Source organism: Microtus ochrogaster, chromosome 26 (genome assembly GCF_000317375.1).
Source record: "Microtus ochrogaster isolate Prairie Vole_2 chromosome 26, MicOch1.0, whole genome shotgun sequence".
NCBI lineage: Eukaryota > Metazoa > Chordata > Mammalia > Rodentia > Cricetidae > Microtus > Microtus ochrogaster.
In genome coordinates, this window is record NC_022025.1 from 4220118 (window position 1) to 4244213 (window position 24096).

A 24096-nucleotide genomic window follows, 5' to 3' on the forward strand; every position below is an offset into this window, starting at 1 on the left:
CCTCCCTCCCTCCCTTCCTCCCTCCCTCCCTCCCTTCCTTTATTTCTTCCACCCACCTCTGTTCCCACCTCTCCCTCTCTTCCCGTCTCCCAATCCACTACTCCTCTGTTTTAAACAGGAGCAGCTTGATTATAAATAGAAACCTTAAGTTGCAAGGACTTAGCAGGACAAGCAGGAACTTATTTTTAACTGTCTTTAACTGCAGACAGTACCTTTAATCTGAAAGGTATATTTTTCCCATTTTGATCTATTAATTTGCAAGGTATATTGTCCCTGTTTTGGTCTTACAATATTCAAGTCTAATATATCTAATTAGCATTTTGTGTCGTTTTCATGCCTATCTGCAGCTTTCTGCATTTTACTAGTATTAACTAATATATTGACTATAAAACTCTTGTTTCTTTGGCATTAGTTGGCCATTCAATACTTATGCAACAACTGTGGTCACTGGAGAAGCAGTGAAACAGTAGAAATCCTGCTTGCCTTAACATGTCTGGTGAGATACAGTTTAAAACACAGGGCTGTATCAACTCATATCCAAGGGCACATCCAGTTCTAAAATTCTGAAACTCTATTCTGTGGGATCTTTTCTCTCTCAGCACCTAAGTAGTGTGGTGATTTATTAAGACGGTGTCTTATTTTTCTTCCTATCCCATGGACTCAAATCAATTCAAAAAAGGAGATGGGAGGTAAGTAGGCACTACTTATCAATGACAAACAAGAGAAGTAGATCAGTGCCAAGCCAAACAGCGTGGAGATTTGGCTTACTGCCCAGCGTTCTCACTTTTTATGGTATCTACTGCCACGTATCCTCTGGATTCCTGCGGGCCACTAGCAAGCCAAGTGGACATAAAGTGTTCCCACCACAGAAGCACGTGCAGAGTTTCCCACCACAGAATCCCCTGCCGGATTTCCTTCACCACTTTCACCATGAGTTAGACGCTTGACATTCTCTCCTCTATGTGCCCCCCATCACTGCAACCCTTGCAGCATATTAATATTGCCAGAGAGCCTTTTCTAGGGAATGAAGCCCAGCCGTCTATGCCAGGGGATTCTCATTTAATTGGTAGGATCAGATAATGGTATGATTTTGTGGGATTTTTTTTTGTTCTTGGAAAAGATTCTAATTAACAGCCAGAATTAAAAATCCTTTGAAACTAGAGTCTTTTTGTACCCGTATTCCTCAACTAAACTCAATATGTAGGCTAATTCTATTCCTAGTCAAGGAGAATTCAAGGAATTTCATGTGGTGCAATAACACCACAGTTCAGTACTCGAGTTTAATCCCATAGAGGCCTGGACTCTTGGTTTCAGTAATTCCACATGGTTGCTGTAGTTAATCATGATCAAACTCTTCTGGCAGGGTCTATCTTTGACCGCTTCACATGTTCCAGGGTAGGAGTGCGTGGATTAGAAATGTTAGGCAGGAAAAACAGATAGAGAAAAGAAATACAGAGACAGGACAGAGTCAGGAGGGCAACGCGGTGAATACTGAATCTGTCTGTGTTTATTCTTATTATCTTTAAATACCCCAATCCAAAAGAGGGGAAGAAAGCAAAAGACTTTTTGTTTATCATGATGCAAAGAACAAAGTGTCTACTATGTCAAGATATTCTGCTAGTAGCCACACCTACTAGTAGTCAAACCTCCTGTCAATAACCTTGAAGGAGGGGCTGGAGAGATGGCTCAGTGGTTAAGAGCATTGGCTGCTCTTCCAGAGATCCTGAGTTCAATTCCCAGCAACCACATGGTGGCTCACAACCATCTGTAATGAGATCTGGCGCCCGCCTCTGGTGTGCGGGCATACATGGAGGCAGGATGTTGTATACATAATAAATAAATCTTTTAAAAAAAATAACCTTGAAGGAGCAAGACTAGGCCTGAACTCTGACCTTTACTCAAGGTGGAATGAGTCCACTTCTGTGGACTCTGACACTCTTCCCTCAAAGGAAAATGAGGGGTAGAAAGGGAATCAGTTGCTGGGACAACAAAGCAGCAGATGCTTGTCCTTCTGCCCCACATCCTGCTCAAACCACTTTAACAAAGTTGTCCAACATGAAGATCTGCCCTTCAGTAACACCTCCGGTCAAGCTGCCAGGCGGTTCTCAGCATTTCTCTCTGTCTGTCTGTGGTAGAGACACATTATGATTATTCTCAGAGAGCTTTTATTTTCTCCATGTTTTGTCTTGTTGATTCCAGAATTGTTTCTCTATGGATGTGTTTACAAATCTCTCCCATCCTATGGTTTCATCAGTCTTTAGTGCAGGGTGGCATCAGTGCTATACCTAAATGAAAGAAAGGGAAGATTGTATGTTTTTGAAAGTGAAATTTTAGCATAAACATGAAAAAACAACCTTTAGGGTATAAAGTACTAATAAAATTTTTAGAATCTCCTTAAAACCATATTCCCAGTGTAACCCTTTCACCAGAAAGCAACACCCAAAACTGGTTTGCTAGTACTCACTTGTGTCCCAACACTTGGGAGACTGAGACAGGAGACAGTGGGTTCAAGACAGCACAATAGGCCTAAGTTCAATAAAAAAAAAACTAGCATGAAAATAATACAACCTTAGACAGGAAAGAAAGCTGAGGAGTGGGGAGAGGGAGAGAGGAGGAGAGGGAAACAGAGAAATAGACAGAAGTAGAAAGACCAAAATAACTTATTTCAGCTAAGAAGTCAAAGGAGATATTCCATAAAGAGAGACAGACGTAAGAAGACTGACTTTTTTGATCTTGTCCTTAAGGCAGAAACTCAGGATATAGTCTTGACTGCCTAGAATTGACTATGTGGACCAGTCTCTGCCTCTCTCAAGAAACTGGAATTAAATCTTTGCTGAAGGCAATCTTTAGTGGCATGTTTCTGTTAATTAGATTGGTAACATCCCAACTGAAATTACCTGGTGCAAGTGGAAAGGAAACACAAAACACGCAACAAAACCACTTAGGAGTTTATTAGAGGCTATGTGTACAGGAGATTATTAGAAGTCGGTGTGCAGGGAGAGAGGGCTAAAATGTAAACCCAGCATGCGCACAGGGGGATGATGTAGCTATGTCATATGCAGATGATGGAGCTCATGCATGTGCACAAGGGTTTACATAACTGTGTCATGTGTATGTGATGTAGCCATTCTGCACGTGGGTTCATGCAGGGCCTTTTGAGGTCCCTGGGGCTGCTAGGTATTTTTGCCTGAGGGCTTATCTACACATATGTGGCCCTGGACCGGAAAGTGCCAGCTGTAATAGTCTGTCCCTTTAAGAGACAAGTCATACACATTCCCTGCAGCCCCCCTCTCTCTCTCCCTGGCCATCTTGGCTCTCTCGCTCTCTCTCTCTCTCTCTCTCTCTCTCTCTCTCTCTCTCTGTCTCCTCTCTCCCCCTCTCTCCTCTCTTTCTCTCTCTCTCCCCTTCTCCCTTTTTTCCTTCCCCTCCATAACTCAACTAATAAATATCCAATTCTATTCTGAATAATGTGCCTATTTATGTGACTCCCACCCGTAGCCTGCTCACCCTGCTCACTGGGCTTGCCGAGGACCAGCCCACCGCCACATGACTGGGGACCAGCCACCTTGGTTTGTGAACCTGCTGCCACTGGAATCCCAGAGCAAGCTGCTGGGGGACTAGCTGCAAATTCATAACACCAACCATGCTGGTTGGCTAAAATCATAATACCAGCTAGCAATGATGTGGTGTTTGCTACTCTCCTTTGTGATCCCGCAGAAACAAAACTATATGATCTCTTGGTACCAATGTGAGTTTTATAAAATAGTACCCTTGAACTTAATTACTATGACAGTTTTTTTTTTTTTTTTTTTTTTTTTTGGTTTTTCGAGACAGGGTTTCTCTGTAGCTTTGGAGCCTGTCCTGGAACTCCCTTGGTAGACCAGGCTGGCCTCGAACTCACAGAGATCCACCTGCCTCTGCCTCCCAAGTGCTGGGATTACAGGCGTGCGCCACCACCACCCGGCTTTATGACAGTTTTTAAAACAATCCCATTATTATGCCTATAAGAATTCTCATTAGAATGTTTTTATTAAAATTTGAATTCAGATTCCCAGCCCATGGTGTTCTCTTCTAAATCTAAAGATTTCTGTGACACAATCCCTCCATGTGATAGTTAAGTACACATTGCATATTGAAAAACTGGTACTAAGAATAAATGGAAAAGCCCAGCAGTGGCAGTGCACACCTTTAATCCCAGCAGTTGGAAGGCAGAGACAGGCAGATCGCTGTCAGTTTGTGGCCAGCCTGGTCCACAGGGTGAGTCCTAGGACAGCCAGGACTACACAGAGAAACCCTGTCTGGAAAACATAAACAAATTCACATATTTCTCTAATTAAAAATACACCCCAACTATATTTTATTTCCTTGGTGTTAAATATAAACCTATGCTTGACCTTTTTGTCTATGTTAGCTAGCCAGTGTGATCTTCTGTGAATGCTTACCTCATAAAAAGGTTTTCAGGTGTTTTAAAGTACTTAAAACAATTCAGTATTTCTCTTTTTTTTGTTTTTTTTCAGTATTTCTCTTATAAGTGAGAATGTGCTCTCTATTGCACTTGAGATTGTTACAGTCATGATTTATGATCTCTACTATTTTTAGGACATATTTAAATTAGCCATTGTGAGTCAGGTATCCCAGTGTATTTAATTCATCGATTGCATTGTCTAAAGTGCTCCTTGAATTTCTTCTCTGGATATATTACTCCTACTGTCTAAATGATTCATCTTACCAAGCTTTCTAAGGTGACAAGGCCTGTTGCTATCTGGGAAAGAATGCTGATGTGAAAGCAAGCCTCAGCTCAAAAACTACTTCCTTTTGGTAAAAAGAAAAAGAAAGATCCATCATGTCTAGAACTAGATACTTGGAACTTCAGATCTATCAGACCATATATTGTACCAATGCCAGGTTCAGGAAACAAAGGCGTCCTTCTTCTTGGGGTATGTATTATTTCAGTCACTCTGGGGGGTTATGTACCAGTTCATTTGTATGATAATACACTTGCTTAAACATCTCCAGAGGAAAAACTGCTATGAAATTTTGAGGGGTGGGAGGCCAAAGGGAAAGTCTCAATGAACCGGCACTGATCTGATCTGTAAACATTTGCACCTGTGTTGTAAGAAAGCATGTCACAATGTCATTTTTTTCTATCATACTCAAGATGTTTTAAGGGATTTATTTACTGTGATTTTCTTTGAGAATCAATGATTTAGCCACAAAATATAGTATTTGGGAGTCTTCATCTATAGGCAATATAGCATTGTGTGAAAGTATTATGACTTTTGAAGTCCTTTTTTCTTTATTAAAGTTTTAGCTTTTTTCTTCAATACTTCAAATTTTATAGTGTGAAATGCTTCCAAACTTTGAAATAACTTTTCAGAAATAGGATTTCTATTAGTTTCTTAAGTGGTTTACAAATAACATTTCAATTTGTGATCTGTAACATATCTTCAAAAATTCAACACTCTTCAGAAATGTAGTAGAATATTATGCTAGACAATTACTCTAAGACTGTGTATCTTATATGAAACAATTTGGCACAAACTCCAGGGCCAAAGGGAAATCATTTCCTTCTTTCTAGCCATCAACTCTGAAGTTCTATTTAGATGGAAGAGATCGAACTCCAATGGCATATTTACAAGGCAGGAAAGTTTTTAAATGTTAAAGTTAAGAGATCAAAGTCTCTAATTACTTGACATTATTTTTAGGCTATGTGTAATGGGAGAAGAATATATTCTCTTGTCAACTAACAAAACAACTTAGTCCTCTTCAAATGATGAAGAGGGTAGAGGACATAAAAAGTAGTTATCAAAGGGCGTCTTTATCCTGCCTCATGGTGTATCTGTTTTATCAAAGGGCATCTTTATCCTGCCTCATGGTATATTTGTTTTACTTTTAAGAGCTATATCTATACAATTTTGAAGAAAGTTACAAATACATAAGATAAATGTAAATCTCTATAACGTTCCTCTGTTGCCCAATTTCCCTCTATTGATGCACTCTGTCCAATGTCTTGGAGGTTCTTCCAATGATAATTCATGATGTACCAACACATACAGGTAAATGTTCCCTGTCCATCCATTGTTAATTCCCATCTCCCCTTTCTTTCTCATCCTCTTCCTCTCCATCTCTCTCCTCCCCCTTTCCATGTCTGCCCTTTCCATTCTCTCCGTCCTTCCATCTCATTTTTTATATGAAAGCCAGTGTGATCATGTTCTTTTCTGTTTCTTGAATTTATAGCCTTAAAGTTTGTTCTAAGTCGGTCCATAAGAAGGCCATCATTCCAGCTTGTTTCTGCATAGTGATCCACTGTGTAAGGTCATTAAAATCTCCTATGGAGTTCCTTACAATGAGTGATAAGATGCTTTCCATCTTCTACCATCACAAGTAATTGGTAGCAAATATTTGTGTGCTGGTGTTGAATAATAAATGTTATCTGCAGAACAAACACCCAAGCCTTGAGATTTAATCAGGGTCGGAACATTTTCACCTAAGTGAAAGCAGGACCAAATTGCCCTTCATAAAAGCTATACCCATTCACTTCCAACAATAATGTATGAGAGGGAATCAAAGTAGCTTATGATTCACTTATTTCTTTGTAACAGAACACTATTGTTTTTACAGTTTATAAATTAGGAGCAAACATATTTGAAAGAAGGAACAAGCTGACAGTGTATAGCAACTAATTCAGTTTGTTAACAAGTGAGAAAATCATATCACAAGAAGCATTTTATTGTTTTGTTTGTTTTGTTCCTTTTTTGTTTTACTCATTTTTTATTAGTTCCTTTATAATTTCATACAATGTATTTTAATTATATTCAACTCCACTCAGGTCCATCCTTCCCTTACCTGCCCATGCAACCTTATATCTTTTTTTTTAATCCATCAAGTCCAACTTGTGCTGCCCAAATACATTCTTGGATGTGTGGCCTTCCACTGAAGTGTGATCAATTTACTAGAGGCAATGCTCTTAAAGAAATTAAAAAATTAAATTAAAAAAGTTTTAATTGCCAATAGCTCCTCAGCAAGGGGTGGGACTTCATGTCCCGCTCCCCTCTCTGTGCTGGGATTTGAGCTGGCCTCAGCTTGCACAGGTCTTATGTATACTGCCATATCAACTGTGAGTCCATGTGTGCTGTGCCTTGCTGTGCCCTGCTGTGCCCTGCTGTGCCCTGAGCCTGAAGAGAAGGGGGTGGGTGTGATCTCATTTAGGGCTGAGCACTCTGCGTTCTCTTCCTCTCTCCACCTTGACCATATTAATTATCATCCACCACAAGAAGCCTGTCAGATGAGAGTTGAGAGATACATCAGTCTGTGGGTCACTTTAACAACTATGACCCTTTGGTAAAATAGCAGTAGTAGAGTCTTCATTATTGAATTATAAAAATAATTGTGCTTTTAATTCATGCATTTCTGGAGAGTGTGTAGTGTGAAGAATGGTATGGAGAAGTAAAGTACAGCAAGCTCAGTCAAGTTTAGAGGTGTGTAAAATGTGCTTATGTTTCTGTTGTTTGATGTTTTGCTTTGTGAGTGCTTTACATCTGAATTATTCTGTGGTTTTATAATCATTTCTCGATTCTTTGAGAATCTGACTATGTGAGTACAAGAATGTCCCAGCTTACAGATATACTCCAAGTTTTCGTTTCGTTTTGTTTTGTTTTGGCACTAATTGATTGTATTGAAAGGAGAGGATGTGATATAGGGTCCCATTTAGGACAGAATGTCTGTTGATTTTCTGCACTTTGGTAAATTATGGGTCTCTGTGTTAATCACCACCTACTACAAATAGAGGCTTCTCTGATGAATGTTGAGAGATGTATTAAACTATGGATGTAATGATAAATCATTAGGAGTTAATTTATTCTATGTCCATCTAGCAGAATAATCATGCTAGATTCTCCTCTAGAGCCTGTGAGTTGTCTAACAACATTCTTGATCTGAACATGATACCATTTCGTCATGATGGATTTCATCTTGTGGAGAAATATTGAAATCCAGTCAGAAATTGGTTGGTCATATCCCTCATGATGTTTGTTCCACTTTGCACCACTGGGCATGTCTTGTCAACCAAACATTAATACAGCTTGCAGAATTTATAGGTGGGTAAGATTGACAGTTACTTTTCTCCTCTTGTAGTGTCTATTACATTCCAACAATATGGGAGCTAGCCAATAGGGATGAAGCTTCCAGGACAATACCAGCTTGTTCTATCTTCAGCAATGGGATCTTAGCATCAAATTTAAAGAGTAACCAGTAGCATTGTCAATAATGTGTAATGTTATTCAAATTAATTTTTCTTATTTTACCCAACTGTTTGTCATGCTATTTTGGCTCTAATCTCAAATAGCAGAGTCAAATGTGGCAAAAAAAAAAACCAACTTTAGTCCAGTATTTTACCTTAACATGGAACTCTAAGGCATAGTTCACCACAGTTATGACAAAATCAAATGCATATCACATGAAGATAACACATCTCTTCAATAACAGGAACGAAATATACTAGCATGATTAAACAATTTATTTGACACATTATTTGAAACATTAAGTACTCTTTCCTCATTCACTATAACACCATGGACATCTTTGCTAATGGAAGAATCAGCATTGTATATGACGCCAAAGCAATAAGTAGTTTTAAGTTACATGGTCAATTCTTGTTCCAAATCCCCTTTAAATATCAAGTTCATAGTCACAGCTACTTAAAGTTGGCTGTGCATAAGCTGTCCTGGAATTTTGCAGATAAATATCTTCTCTTTCAATGAATTTACCTTACAAAGGGTTCAAGAGTATAAAGAGAATACATTTTACATCTCTCTGATAAACAAGTTTCCTTGTACAAATTGTAGGAGTCAGGTTTGGGATCATTTGAATAACACATCTCCAGAAGACACTACCATGGTGATAAACTAAAAGGCAATGTTCCAGCCTGCTTTATTGTAGTGACTGGTTTAATTTTTTTTATTAAAGCAGAAAAATGACTTTCAAAAACTTAAGGCTGGAGTGGAATGTTTCCCAAGAAATTATTCCTTGTATGCATTTCTATGATATCATCACAGCTAAACAGATTTAGACTAAATTACTATCCAACACTCATTTCTTGTGTGCACCTTCTGTGAATTTCTCCATCTATTAGTCTTTTAAAAGACTTTAAATTCATCAATGAATAGGACACTTGCCTAACTTGGCACCAATATTTGCATAATCAATCAAAAATTATTCATGCAGAATTTAGAGGGATAGCTTAAGGACACAGCACATAATTCACATCTGTGAACCCTTGACATTGATGCTCAGGCCCACAGAATCATTCCGATGACTACGCTGTGTTATTAAATGCTCAGACCCACAGAATCATTCAGATGACTGGATTGTGTTATTAAAATGTTTTGAAAAAGCAGTAAAATATTTCTTTTCCAGAATATGTTAATTTTTTAAAGCAAACACAAGCAAAGGAAAAAGTTTAAAACATCCAGTTAATTAATTCGGGAGATAAATGTCTATAGAACGTCTTTACTTTCACATAAAGTGATTCATATAGAAAGATCTAGTTTCAACTTATTATCTAGTTTGAACTTATTATTGCTAGCCAAATCATTATTCATTTTAATAATATTATAAAAATATTGCTGAGTACAGTGATGTTGTTTAGTATTGCTTAACTTCTTGCTAATTATTCATAAGTTCTCCAACATAACTATAAAACTCACACCATGGGTGACATTATCACATCACATTATTAATTTGCTACATAAATATAGAGTGTTTTATGTTCATTAGCTCTTCATTTTTGTTATAACCCAGGAAATTAAAACTAGGGTCTTTTTAAAAAGTGAGGAAATTTCAGGTCAATTGAGTTAAACATGTCTGGATATATGGTTTGCATGGCTGGGTAAAAACTGAACTGGAAACTGGATCTTTCCATATGAATCACTTTAAGTGAAAGTGAAGACATTCTAGAGACATTTATCTCTGGAAATAAATCCAGAGGAAATTAATTTAAATACCTACAGGGAAGGCTGAATTTTTTTTTTAGAGAGAATGATATTCTGTTCCCACGAATGGCATATGGGGAAGAATACTCAGTTACAACAGTTCTGGAAACGTCCTTTTCTCAAACTGGGTCCTGGATGCACAGCTATTCACTATACTACAACACAGTAGCCTTTACATGTGTGTAACGCTTCTTTGTATTTTCTTATTATATAAACTTAAGAATGTTCAGATAAATGAATTGCTAAGGTGTTTAATGAAATCTTAAAGGTATTATTTATTTATTTATTTATTTAAAAAGAAAAACTATCTTTTTTATTATACATACCAGTCCAAGTTCCCACTCCCTCTGCTCTTTCCGTTCCCTTCAATTACCCTCCCATCCACTCCTCAGAGAGGTTAAGACACATTGCTTTTGAGAAGGTCCAAGGCCCTCCTTACTATATCTAGACTGAGAAAGGTATCCATGCAAAGAGAATAGGTTCCCAAAAAGCCAGTACATGCAGTAGGGATAAATCCTGATGCCACTGCAAGTGGCCCCTCAGTGTGCCCCAGCCATGCAACTGGCAACCACATTCGGAGGGACTACTTTGGTTCTAACTTGTTCCTTCCCAGTCTGGCTGGTGTTTGTGAGCTCCCATTACCTCAGGTAGACTGTTTCAGTGGGTGAACCCATCATGGTCTTGACCTCTTTGCTCATATTCTCATTCCTTCCACTCTTCAACTGGACTTTGGGAGCTGGTTCTGTGCTCCAATGTGGGTCTCTGCCTCTGTTTGTGTAGTAATAGGGGCAGTGGGGCTGCGTCCTCAGCACCCCGGCCACCTGCTAGCTTATGCCCGAAATAACAACACACAAACTGTATTCATTTAAATATTGTTTGGCTCTTTAGCTTTAGCCCTTTTCTCGGCTAACTCTCGCTCCTGGACTAATCCATTTTCAATCATGTGTGTCGCACCCCAAGGTGCGCTTACCGGGAAGATTTTAGCCTACGTCCATCCTGGGTCGGAGCTTTATCGCCTGTGCCTCAGAGAGCAGAGCTCTCACCTCTGCCCGCTAGAGTGGAGTATCGTGTCTCTCTGAGAGGAGAGCTGTGGAGTCTGACCTCACTTTCTCTTCTGCCCAGCATTCTGCTCCGTTCACTCCTCCCCCTACGTTCTAACCTATCAGGGCAAGCAGCTTCTTTATTAAATCAACCAATGACCTTCCTCCATCATGTTTGCATTATTTTCTGGATGAAGGTTCTATGGTGATATGCAAGATATTCATCAGTATGGCTATAGGATAGGGCCATTTGAGGCTCCCTCTCCTCAGCTGCCCAAAGATCTAGATGGGGACATTTCCATGGATACCTGGGAACACCTCTAGAGTCAAGTCTCTTGCCAACCCTAAAATGGCTCCCTTAATTAGGATATATACTTCCCAGCTCCCATATCCACCCTTATTCCATCCCAACCGTTCCATTCCCCCAAGCTCCCCCCGTCCTCCCCTTCTCACTTTTTTCTCCCCAACTCCCCTTACCTCCACCCCACCCCCACCCCCAAGTTTCCAATTTTTTCCTGGCAATCTTGTCCCCTTCCAATATCCAGGAGGATAATTATATGTTTTTCTTTGGGTTCACCTTCTTATTTAGCTTCTCTAGGATCACGAATTATAGGCTCAATGTCCTTTATTTATGGCTAGAATCCACTGAGTGAGTACATAGCATATTAGTCTGTTGGGGTCTGGGTTACCTCACTCAGGATAGTGTTTTCTATTTCCATCCATTTGCATGCAAAATTCAAGATGTCATTGTTTTTTACTGCTGAGTAGTACTCTAATGCGTACATATTCCACACTTTCTTAATCCATTCTTCCATTGAAGGGCATCTAGGTTGTTTCCAGGTTCTGGCTATTACAAATAATGCTGCTATGAACATAGTTGAACATATGCTTTTGTAGTATCATAGAGCATCTCTTGGGTATATTCCCAAGAGTGGTATTTCTGGATCCTGGGGTAGGTTGATCCCAAATTTCCTGAGAAACCGCCACACTGATTTCCAAAGTGGTTGCACAAGTTTGCATTCCCACCAGCAATGGATGAGTGTTCCCCTTACTCCACAACCTCTCAAGCAAAGGCTATCATTGGTGTTTTTGATTTTAGCCATTCTGACAGATGTAAGATGATATCTCAGAGTTGTTTTGATTTGCATTTCCCTGATGGCTAAATATGTTGAACATTTCCTTAAGTGTTTTTTTTTTTTGTGGCCATTTGAGATTCTTCTGTTGAAAATTCTGTTTAGTTCTGTACCCAGTTTTTAAAATTGGGTTATTGAGAATTTTGATGGCTAATTTCTTGAGGTTTTTATATATATATTTTGGAGATCAGTCCTCTGTCTGATGTGGAGTTGGTGAAGATCTTTTCCCATTTAGTAGGCTGTCTTTTTGTCTTATTGACTGTGTCCTTTGCTTTACAGAAGCTAATCAGTTTCAAGAAGTCCCATTTATTTATTGTTGCTCTTAGTGTCTGTGCTACTGGGGTTATATTTAGGAAGTGGTCTCCTGTGCCCTTGCATTGAAGGCTACTTCCCACTTTCTCTTCTATCAGGATTATTGTAGTCGAATTTATATTGAGGTCTTTAATCCATTTGGACATGAGTTTAGTGCATGCTATAGATATGGATCTATTTTGATTCTTCTACATGTTGACATCCAGTTACGCCAGTACTATTTGTTGAAGATGCTTTATTTTTTCCATTGTATAATTTTAGCTTCTTATTGAAAATAAGGTGTTCATAGGCGTGTGGATTAATATCCAGGTCTTTGATTCTGTTCCATTGGTCAACCTCTCTTTTTTTATACCAATACCAAGCTGTTTTCATTACTGTATAATAGAGCTTGATGTCAGGAATGGTGATGCCTCTGGAGGTTCTTTTATTGTACAGGATTGTTTTGACTATACTGAGTTTTTGTTTTTCCATATGAAGTTGAGTATTGTTCTTTCAAGGTCTATAAAGAATTGTGTTGGGATTTTGTTGGGATTTGCATTGAATCTATAGATTGCTTTCGGTAGGAGTGCCATTTTTATTATGCTGATCCTACCTATCCAAGAACATGGAAGATCCTTCCATTTTCTGTTATCTTCTTCAAGTTTTTTTCTCTAAAAACTTAAAGTTCTTGTAGCAAGGTCTTTCATTTCTTTGGTTAGTGTTACCCCAAGGTATTTTATGTTATTTGTGGCTATTGTGAAAGGTGATGCTTCTATGATTTCTTTCTCAGATTCTTTATCATTTGTGTATAGGAGGGCTAATAATTTTTTGAGTTAACCTTGTATCCTGCCACAATACTGAAGGTATTTATCAGCTGTATGAGTATGAGTTCACTTAAATATATTACTATATTATCTGTAAATAATGAAAGTTTGACTTCTTCCTTTCCAATTTGAATCTTGCTGGTCTCCTTTTGTTTTCTTATTGCTATAGCCAGAACTTCAAGAGCTATTTTAAAAAGATATGGAGAGAGGCTGGTGAGATGGCTCAGTGGTTAAGAGCATTAATTGCTCCTCCAGAGGACCCAGGTTTAATTCCCAGCACCCACATGGCAGCTCGCAGCTGTCTGTAACTCCAGTTCCAGAAAATCTGACATCGTTATACCAGTGTACATGAAATAAAGTTAAATAAAGTTTTAAAAAAAGATATGGAGAGAGTAGACAGCCTTGTCTTGTTGCTGATTTTAGTGGAATCACTTTGAGTTTCTCTCCATTTAATTTGATGTTGGCTGTCAGCTTGCTGTATATTGCTTTTATTATGTTTCGATATGTTCCTTGTATCTCTGATCTCTCCAAGACCTTTAACATGGAGGGGTGTTGGATTTTGTCAAATGCTTTTAAGCATCTAATGAGATCATCATGTTTTTTTTTCTTTCCATTTTATATGGTAGATTACACTGATAGATTTTCATATATTGAACCATCCCTGCATCTCTGGGATGAAGCTGACTATATCATGGTGGATGATTTTCTTGATGTGTTCTCGGATTCAGTATTTTATTTAGTATTTTTGCATATATGTTCATGACTGAGATTTGTCTCAAATTCTCTTTTTTGGTTGAGTCTTTGTGTGGTTTCGGTGTCAGTGTAACTGTAGCCTCATGAAAAGAGTTTGGCCATGTTCCTTTTGTTTCTATTGTGTGGAACACTTTGGGGAGTATAGGTATTAGCTCTTGGAAGTTTTGTTAGAATTCTGCACTAAAACCATCCAGCTCTGGGCTTATTTTGGTCAGAAGGCTTTTGATGACAGCTTCTATTTCCTCACAATTTATAGGCCTATTTAAATTGCTCACCTGGTCTTGACATAATTTTGGTATATATTATCTATCTAGAAAAAAATGTCCATTTCTTTTACATTTTCCAATTTTGTGGAATACAGGTTTCTGAAGTATGACCTAATGATTCTCTGAATTTCCTCAGTGTCTGTTGTTATTTCCCCTTTTCATTTCTGATTTTGTTAATCTGGATGTTCTCTCTCTGCCTTTTGATTAGTTTGGATAGGGATTTGTCTGTCTGTTGATTTTCTCAAAGAACCAGCTTTTTGTTTCATTGATTCTTTGTATTCTTTTATTTATTTCTATTTTATTGGTTTCAGCCCTCAATTTGATTATTTCCTGTCTTCTACTCCTCCTGGGTGAGTCTGCTTCTTTTTGTTCTAGAGCTTTCAGGTGTGCTATTAAGTCACTTGTGTGAGCTTTCTCCATAAACTGGGCACTTAATGCTATGAATTTTCCTCTTAGCACTGCTTTCATAGTGTCCCATAAGTTTGGGTATGTTGTGGCTTCTTTTTCATTAAATTCTAGAAAGAAATTTCTTTCTTTATTTCTTCATTGACCCAGGGGTAATTCAATAGTTTGCTGTGCAATTTCCACTAGTTTGTAGGCTTTCTGAGAGTAGTGTTGTTAAATTCTAACCATTTAATTGGAAAATCTTTTCCCAAATCTTTACTCTGAGGTATTATCTGTCTTTGATGTTAAGGTGTGTTTCTTATATACAGCAGAAGGTGAGATCCTGTTTTCATATCCATTCTCTTAGCCTGTGTCTTTTTATAGGTGAATTGAGTCCATTGATATTAAGGGATATTAATGACCAGAGGTTGTTGATTACTGTTATTTTTTGGTGGTAATGGTTGTTTGTTTTCCTTCTTTTAGTTTTGCTGGAGGGAGGTAATTTTTGCGTGTTTTTTTTTTTTTGTGGGTGCAGTTAGCTTACTTGGGTTGGGGTTTTTATTCTAGTACTTTCTGTAGGGCTGGATTTGTGGAAATATATTGTTTAAATCTGGTTTGTCATGGAATATCTTGTTTTCTACATTGATGGTGATAGAAAGTTTTGCTGGTTATAGTAGTCTGGGGTTGCACCTATGGTCTCTTATTGTCTGCAGCACATCTGCGCAGGACCTTCTGGCTTTCATAGTTTCCATTGGGAAGTCTGTTGTAACACCTTTATATGTTACTTGACCTTTTTCCTTTACAGCTATTAATATTCTTTCTTAATTATGTATGTTTTCTGTTTTTGTTATTATATGGAAAAATGGGACTTTTTTTTCCATGTAGTCTCTTTGGTGTTCTGTAAGCTCCTTGTACCTTCAAAGGGATATCCTTTAGGCTAGGAAAGTTTTCTTCTATGATTTTGTTCAATATATTTTCTATGCCTTTGAGCTGGAGTTCTCCTCCTTCTTCTATCCCTATGATTCTTTGGTATAGTATTTTCATGGTGTCCCAGATTTCCTGGATATTTTATGGTTAAGAATGTGTTCAGTTTAATGTTTTCTTTGACCAAAGAATCAATTTCTTCTATAGTATCTTCAACACCTAAGATTATCTCTTCCATCTGCTGGTTATTCTTGCCTCTGTAGTTCCTGTTCCTTTATCTAGATTTTCCATATCCAGATTTCCCTCAGTTTGCTTTTTTTTTGTCTCTATTTCATCTCAAGTCTTGAATTGTTTGTTTTGCCTTGTTTGATTGATTTTCTTGGTCTGCTCTGTACTGTCAGTGTCTCTGTCTCAGGGAGCCTCTGAGGTCTGTCTTAGCCTGCTCTCTTGGTCTACTTTCCTGGTTCGCTGTCTTGGTCCACTCTGTGTAGTCACAACTTGTGCTTTAGAATTCCTCTCTTGGTCTTCCCTCTTGCTCCTCTCAGCAGGAACTTTCCTGCTGGCTGACTAGTTATGATGAGGCAAATGGGGGAGGGGCCGGGTGTTTTGCCCCACTGTGGAGGGCCTAGAGAGTAAGGTGTCCTGCCATGTGGCTGGTCACTCACCTCTTGGACCTCTCTGTATTGTAGCTAGCTGTGTTTCAGAATTCCAGCAGGATAGGCTAGTTTCAGGCCTAGATGGAGCTAGTAGCTTGCGGAATCTGGTGGATGGGGATGGGTATTGGGGCAGCCTACCTGTAGGAAACTCTCCTGCTGGCTAGAGAAGCCAAGGCAGTTGGGGAGGGACCTGGGTTTTTGCCCCCCTATGGAGGTTTTATAGAGTGGGGTGTCCCATTGGGTGGCTGATCACTAATGACTGGTCCTCCCTGTATTGTAGCAAGCTGTGTTTCAGAGTTCCATTGAGGTTGCAAGAAGAGAGGCCAAAGGTATTTATTCTTAAAGATTCTGTCCCCATGGTTAACTTTAAGGTAACCCATACAGGGGATGGAAGCTGCTATAGCACACACTGGGACTCTAATCATGCATGTCATTGTCATTGCTGCTTCTTTGCTGTGCTGTTTCTTGTAGCAGAGCTCAAGCACTCCTCTGTATATTAGAGATAAATCTGTCCCTACAGAAAGATTAGAGCACACACCTAAAAGGATTAATGTTTTCAGGAAGTTCATTTCTATTCATATAGACAATTCTTAATTTGGATTTAAACACTTGCACGACTCTTAACTATCTTCTTGGTATTAAGATACTAGACAATTTTTTTGGTCTGTTGATTGTTTGAGATAGAATTTTTCTGTATAACAGTCCTGGCTGTCCTAGAACTCACTTTGTAGAGCAAGTTGGCTTCCAACTCACAAAGATCTACCTGCCTCTGCAACCCTGGTGCTGGAAATAAAGGCATATACCACCAAACCCAGCTACTGGACTGAGTTTTTGGAATGGACTTTTGACATCATGATGTTGAACATTCTTTTTTGTATCTCTATAATTCTGACTGGTGTTTATATAATTCTATATGTTGATTTTATTTAAATGTATATATTTAAAGATTTTTTTAACCAAGATTGCACTTGAATAATAAAAAGTCAAATACTGCTGTAAAGCTATAAATGAAGCACAGGTGAAAGGGACTCCAATGTAAATCTCTTTCAACGTCTTTCTTTAGCTATTACATTCATAACTCAAAGTGTACTAACATTGCTGTTTTTATTATTCCACTATAGATAATCCTGTATTTCTACCTTTTAAGAAAAATTGGGTTTTGCTTCTGCACATCACTTCTGCATATTTTTCTAATTGAACTTATTATTGCTAGCAAATCATTATTCATTTCAATAGGATTGTAAAAATATTGCTAAGTGCAATGATGTTGTTTAGTATTGTTTAACTTCTCAATTACCCATGAGCTCTCCAACATGACTATAGAAGTCTTCTCATTATGAACAAACATATTAGGGAATTTATTGGGCCTCTCTCTGTTTCTCTTTTTTTGTGTGTGTGTGGAGACATTCCTCCTGAACTATGGTCTTCTTGTAAATATCATAGCATCTTTAATTTACTCTCTGACTTTATTCAATTTGACTAATATAGAACTCAAGGAGGCTGGTAATCATTTCACTATGACACACATCTGATGACAGTGGAGGGTTCTATAAAATCTCTTTTAATTGATAAGAAAAATGTTCCTCCACAAAAGTAGTTAGATTGCAAGAGAAAGTAAAAATGATGTGGAATTTCCCTCTGTATGTTGTGAATACCATTGGTTAATGAAGAAGTTGCTTTGTGCCTCTGATAGGGTAGAGCAGAGCCAGGTGGAGAAAACTAAACTGAATGTTGAAAGAAAGAAGGTAGAGTCAGAGAGAAGCCATGTAGCCCTGCCAGAGACAGAATCTGGAAATTTACCTGGTATGCCACAACCACATGGCAATACACAGATTAATAGAAATGGGTTAAATTAAGATGTAAGAGTTATCCAATAAGAAACTAGAGCTAGGATTGGGTTGCCGTGGCTGCTAAGATGACCAAAATAAAGGCGGTCCCCAAGGATTCTGAGGCGCAGGTGGTGGGCCGCAGCGAGGAGCGCACGTACGAGGAGCTGCTGGTCAACCTGAACCCCATCGCGCAGCCGCTGGCTTCCTGCCGCCTGACGCGCAAGCTCTACAAATGTATCAAGAAGGGCATGAAGCAGAAGCAGATTCGGCGCGGAGTGAAGGAGGTTCAGAAATTTGTCAACAAGGGCGAGAAAGGAATCATGGTTCTGGCAGGAGACACATTGCCGATTGAAGTATACTGCCATCTTCCAGTTATGTGTGAGGACCAGAACTTGCCCTATGTCTATATCCCCTCTAAGACGGACTTGGAAGCAACAACAGGCTCCAAGCGCCCCACCTGTGTGATCTTGGTGAAGCCCCATGAGGACTACCAGGAGATCTATGACAAGTGCCTGGAGGAGGTGCAAGCCCTGCCAGCGCCTCTGTGAGAGACTTGCACCGCAGCCTATTCCAGGAGCTGCTGGGGTGGCTGCAGGCGGCTGCCCACTCTTAACAGTATCTCCCTGATTTCCTGACGTGTGAATTCTCCCCAGGCAGCTCCAGCAGCTGTTCTTGGAGGTAGAGCCAGCATCTCTCCATCAGTGCCATCTCCTGTTGAGCTCAGATGAAGACAGCTCCAAGAGTGTGGGGTTGAAGTAAATACTGAGGCAAAAAAAAAAAAAAGAAACTAGAGCTAATGGGCCAAGCAGTGATTTAATTAATACAGTTTCTGTGTGGTTATTTCGGTTCTGGGCAACTGGGAACAGAACAAGCAGCCTCTTACAACAAATTGGTGCTCCAGTGTGCGCTAGATAAATCTACATAGAACCCAGGAGGGCTTGAAAAAAATTCTAGACACTAAAAAACAAAGTTTAACTGTATTTTTTTTTTTTTTGGATTGGCTTTGCTTGCTGGCAGCATGCAGCAGCTCCTTTAAGAAAAGTCTTCCCGATTCAGCAGAAGTAGAAAAAAAAAACTTCATGGTTTCAAAATGGTGGTTTCCTGGTCCATGCTGCCAGAAGAAACTCTGGCTCTTTTTTGGGGCTGATGCCAAGCACCTATTTTGGGTGCAGAAGCTTATGTGCCCACTCAGGGTCGAGAGAAAAGTAGCTGAGACCATGCACAGGACTCAGCACTCCCTACCTGAGCAGGCAGTGGGATCAGTCTGCTAGGTGTGCACATGCAAAAGAACCATGGTGGATTCCCACTGCCATACACAGAGATATTTCCAGGCCACGCAGTGAGCTACTGACAGATGAAAAGGGTTTATATGCTGCATGGTGCTACCCAGTGTTGAGGTGCTGACGATGACTCCCACCTGGCAATCATAGAGCCTGCAGTGGACTACCTCCACCATATTTAAAGCCCGAGAAAGGCGGAGCCAGCACCCAGGGCCCCTGAGACCAAGCGCTTAGCATTGTAAAAAGCCATCCTGGTTAGAAAAGGATTACAGATATGCAATAAGTACAGATTCAGACATAAAAGGCCTCTAAATGAGACACAGCATGCTTTTAAAATGTACATAGGCTTGGAGAGAAAAAAAAAGAATAGCCAGTTATAATAAAAAAGTGTTTGTTGTAGAGAGGCCGCTTGTTCTTTCCAGCTGTCCAGCTAGCTTAGACCTGAAATAATCACACAGAAACTATTTTAGTTAAATCACATCTTGGCCCTTTAGCTCTAGCTTCTTATTGGCTAACTCTTATACCAATTTAACCCATTTCTATTTATCTGTATATCACCATGTAGCAGTGGATTACTGGCAAAGTTTTGGCATGTCTGACTCTGGTGGCAACTCCATGGAGTCCCTCTGACTCCACTTTTCTTTCGTCCAGCATTCAGTAACTATAATTCTTACTTGATACCTGTTTTTTTTATATATATAATTTTACTATGTTAAAGTTAAAATCTTCCTTTTTATTTAGACAGATAAAGGGAAGTGATGTGGAATTCCCCTCTGTATGCTGTGAATATCATTGTTAATAAAGAAGCTGTTTTGGGCCTGTAATAGGGTAGAGCAGAGCTAGGTGGGGAAAACTAAACTGAATGCTGGGAGAAAGAAGGCAGAGTGAGAGAGAAGTCATGTAGCCTCACTGGAGACAGACGCCAGAACTTTGCCCAGGAAGCTACAGCCACATGGCAATACACAGATTAATAGAAATGGGTTAAATTAAGATGTAAGAGTTAGCTAGTAAGGAGCTACAGCTTATAGGTCAAGCAGTGATTTAATTAATAGAGTTTCTGTGTGGTTATTTTGGTCTGGGCAGCCAGGAATAGAACAAGCAGCCTCCTACAACATAAAGAAGCTGCTGAGGGTTGACACTGACGAGAAAAAGATAGAGTGAAGAGGACACTGAGGAAGAGTAGGGTGAGTATACTATGAGTTATGTGGGTCAGCAGGGATTTGCTGCAGTCTTATTTTGTGAAGCTTTGGGTAGAGTGGGTACAAAGAGTAAACATATCGTTTAATTTAATCAGAGCAATGATTTTCTTAAGCAAAACTCAAAGACAAAAGAGGAACAAGAAATTAAGTATATAAAGATCTATCTTCTAAGTCCTGTAATTTCTTAGCAGTCATTTTGATGTAATAAACTTTTCTTCGTAATGCTAGGTTTTTTTTAAAGTTTTATTCATTCTAAACACTTTGAATATTTTTCCCCATTTATTCTAAACATTAAGGTTCTCACAAGTGAAAAAGTTACTGAGTATAGCAGAAACTGTGTATGCTAAAAGATTTTCCACATTGTTCGTTATACATATAAAGCCTGTCTCCAGAGTGAATTCTTTAGAACATCATGGCAACAAGAACTGCCGATGGCTTTGAACAATACTTAAATGAATATATGCATTAAAATTCTTTCCAGTCTAATTTTGTGCATGAGGGTTACTGAAATTGGATGTGCTGAAGATTTTCCCACATTACAGACACTGTGTGAGATCTCTCTACTTGTTAAAATGGCAAGAACAAAGAAATGGTTTATATACAATGTTTACATACAAAAGGTTTCTATCCAATGTGAATGTTTCGACTCTTATACCAAGTGAATCTTGGTATAAGACTTTCTGACAATAGTTACACGCATTAGGCTACTGACTAGTATGAAGTGTTTCAGATCTGTTATGATCACAAGAGCAGCTGAAGGCTTTTCCACAATTCTTATGTGTATAAGGCTTTACTCTCAAGTGAACAATTTTATGCTTGTTAAAGTCAATAGAATGAACAGTTTCCACATCTTTTACACACAAAGGGTTTTTCTCCAATGTGATTTTTTTCATGCAAATTAGGACAAGTTGAAATGTTGAAAGCTTTCCTGTAATGCTTACATGCAAAAGCCTTCTCTCCAGTTTGAACTCTTTCATGAATGTTCAGCTGACATTGTGGAGTTTTCCACAATGTGTACATGCATAACACTTATCTTCAGTATGATCTCTTTCATGAACCTTACGAATAGAAATTGGTGAAGTGTTTTACATAATGCTTACATGAATAAGGCAACAATAAAGTGTGACTTCATTCATGTCAGTTATGACTACTGAGATCACTGAAGGCTTTTCCAAGATGTCTACATGCTCAAGATCTTTCTCCCGTGTGATTCTTTTCACAAATGTTCAGGTGATTGGAGGAGGTAAAGACTTTTTCACAATGCTTAAATGTACAAGAATTCTCTTTACTATGAACTCTTTTAATGAGTCTTACAGGAACTGAAATTATTGAAGGCTTTTTTTTTACAGTGCCTACATGAATAAGGTTTCACTGCAGTGTGACTCCTTCCATGTCTGTTACAATTACTGGAGTTGTTGAGTGATTTTCCACAATGCTTACATACATAAGGTTTTTTCCAGTGTGAATTCATGGATGTTCAGATGATGACACCAGAAAAAGGTTTTCCCACAATGCTTGCATGTATAGATCTTCTGCTTCTCTGTAGCGTGGCTCCTTTCATGTCTGTTACACCTATGGAGGTTGTTGAAGGCTTTCCACAATGCTCATGCATAAGGTTTTTCTGTAGTGTGGCTCCTTTCATGTCTGTTACGGTTACTGGGGTGCTTGAAGGCTTTTCCACAATGCTTACATGGATAAGGCTTTTCTCCAGTGTGAATTATTTTATGGATATTCAGATGACTGGAACAAAAAAAGGCTTTTCCACAATGCTTGCATGTATAAGGTTTCTCTGTAGTATGGCTCCTTTCATGTCTGTTATGACTACTGGGATTGTTGAAGGCTTTTCCACAATGCTTACATGCGTAAGCTTTCTCTCCAGTGTGAATTCTTTCGTGAATGTTTCGATGAGAAGAACGGGTGAAGTTTTTCCCACAGTGTTTGCAGACATAAGGCTTTTGTCCAATGTAACTGCTTTCATGACTGTTATGGTGACTGAACTGGGTGAAGACTTTTCCAAAATGTATATAAGCATACGGCTTCTCTCCTTTGTGAGTTACTTTTTGTTTCTCAAAACATGTTGCATATTTAAATATTTTGCCACACTGCCTACAAATGTACCTTATCTCTTCAACATGACTTTTTTCATGGTTGGTAATGTTACTGGAATCAATGAAGGATTCTTTAGAGACTGCATACAAATTGTTTCACTTCTTTGTTGGTTCCTTCATCACTCTGGCCATATGTGTACCTCATTAAGACATTCTCATTGAGTTTATATCCAGTGTGAGTTCTCTCCTGAGGCTGATCAAAACAGAGACTCCTACAGGCTTCATTACATTGTTGATTTTTACAGGGTTTCTCTTCAGAAGAAGTTTCTAGTACTTGAAGTGATTCAGGATAACTTATATTTTTCCAATGTTTCCGATGTGTAAAAGCTTTTACCACAGCTTCCTTATACAGCGGTGGTTTCTCTCTAGTTTTTTCTCTGAGATACCCATGTAAGGATAAATGACCAATACTGTTTCTTAACATGCAATGGAGTTTCATGAGTTCTTACTCTGGAAGGCATGTCTTTATTGATCATACTCTCTGGAATAGGTTGCTGGTTTTTATCACACTCAGTATGACATTGATATCCATGGTCTTTCTCAATTGACTGAATTCCCATATTCCTGCTGAGATCTTTAAAGTCCTCTTCAACGTTTTCTTCTAATGCTTTTTCTATGGAGACCAGCTTCAAAAATGTTTCCTTCATCACATCTCTGTAGAGCTTCTTTTGACTATAATCCAACACAGCCCATTCTTCTGAGATAAAATTCACTGCCACATCCCCAAAGTTTATTGGCTCCATTTCATACTTCTGATGTGTCTCAGTAGCCTCCCAAGAGGCCTGCAGTCAGCAGAACACACAGACGCCTAAAACAAGTCCTCACCAATCTGTGAGTTTTTTAAAAGTGGAATTTCATGCTCATTATTTTTGAAAAGTTCCTTTGGTTTATTTATTTCAAAATTTATACCCTATGCTTTATTTCTGATTATGTTACAAAAGTCCTATTAGTTGATCTAAGTTTCTTATTTCCTTCTTGCTTGTCTCCCATTTTTTTTCTGGGAAATTTCCCAAAACTTATCTTTCAACTCCTCTGCTGAATTTTTTTTGTCTTCAATGTTCCACTTAACTTTTATGATCTTGTTTCCAGTCACCAGATATCATATTTTGACCTCATGTATGCCATCAGTGCCCTATGTTAGTCTCTGAGAAGTTTCAGTATGTGTGCTGGAAGTGGGTTTTCTTCTCTCTGTGCTCTGTCTCTGTGCCTTGTTTCTCTGGGTGCCCCCCTTTTTTACTTTGTCTTTGCTCCCATTTGTCATGTTAAATGATTCCTTTACCTCTCTGGTGGCTGATAATCTGTTCAAATGAGCTTAATGATATGTGGATCCATTCCTCTAAGGATGATATGTGGGTCCATTCCTCTAAGGATGATATGTGGGTCCATTCCTCTAAGGATGATATGTGGGTCCATTCCTCTA

The 24096-nt window shown here is 38.8% G+C and overlaps 2 pseudogenes; one reads left to right on the top strand and one right to left on the bottom strand.

Moving 5' to 3' along the window:
* The first annotated feature begins 18175 nt into the window (after window positions 1–18175).
* LOC101994208 lies at window positions 18176–18845 on the top strand (annotated as a pseudogene).
* A 3327-nt stretch (window positions 18846–22172) lies between these two features.
* Window positions 22173–23419, bottom strand: LOC101989773 (annotated as a pseudogene).
* Window positions 23420–24096: the final 677 nt, after the last annotated feature.